Raw genomic sequence first — 936 nt, 5'->3', positions numbered from 1 at the left:
AGCATGAGAAAGAAAGAAATCTTATTAGTGACAACACAGACCTTGAGAGCATTATGCTAAGTGAGATAAGTCAGAGAGAATGATAAATACTCTATGATAGCATGTATTGATATATGTGGAGTCTAAAAAGCCAAACTCATAGAAACTGAGAGCAGAATAGTGGTTATCAGGGGTTGAGGGTTGGACAAACTGGGGAGATCTTCATTAAAGGGTACAAACTACAAACTTGCAGTTACAAGATGAGTGAGTTCTGGAGATCACTATAATCTAGTGATTATAGTTAACAATACTGTATTATACACCTCAGAGTTGCAAAGAGACTAGATCTTAAATGGTCTCCCCATAAAAAAAAGAAATGATAATTATGCAACATGAGAGAGGTATTAGCTGATGCTATGGTGGTATTCATATTGCAATATATAAATGTATCAAATCAACACACTGTACACTTTAACCACACACAATCTTATATATCAATTATATCTCAATAAAAATAAATAATAAAATAAAAATTTTAAAAAGATGATAAATTTTGTATATGTAACAGTTTTTCAGAGATTCCGTTGGTATGTTTCAGAGATATTTTTCCCTCAATACAAACTACATGAAACCAATTTAAAATACTCTGTGGAAGTGTTACAGCTCTTTTAGAATTTGTCTAGCAGGTTTTTCGGGCCACATAGGAAACCACCTCCTTCCCCCCCCAAAAAAAATACTCTGTGGAAACATGTATGCTAATATTCATAAACAAGAATGCCTGTGTAGCAGACTTTCTACTTTATGAAAAGAGAGTGATATAAAACATCTGGCCGCACATTAGAAACATAACTCAACCCCCAGTGAGACCAAATCTGTGATATAAATATATGGTTTTTCTACTCATGTTTTTAAAACAACATACAACCTTATGATGGGCATTTTTCAGGACTTCCATTT

At 33.2% G+C, this 936-nt stretch overlaps 1 non-coding gene across 1 annotated transcript; it reads left to right on the top strand.

Annotated features, from left to right (window-relative positions):
• Nucleotides 1-631: 631 nt before the first annotated feature.
• On the top strand, nt 632-692 carry LOC132501602 (U7 small nuclear RNA). Its single transcript, XR_009534268.1, has one exon. It is a non-coding gene; the product is annotated as a U7 small nuclear RNA (small nuclear RNA).
• Nucleotides 693-936: the final 244 nt, after the last annotated feature.

Source organism: Mesoplodon densirostris, chromosome 1 (assembly GCF_025265405.1).
Source record: "Mesoplodon densirostris isolate mMesDen1 chromosome 1, mMesDen1 primary haplotype, whole genome shotgun sequence".
Lineage (NCBI taxonomy): Eukaryota > Metazoa > Chordata > Mammalia > Artiodactyla > Ziphiidae > Mesoplodon > Mesoplodon densirostris.
Note: the sequence above shows the minus strand (reverse complement) of the source record. Positions and strands in the feature narration are given on the sequence as shown.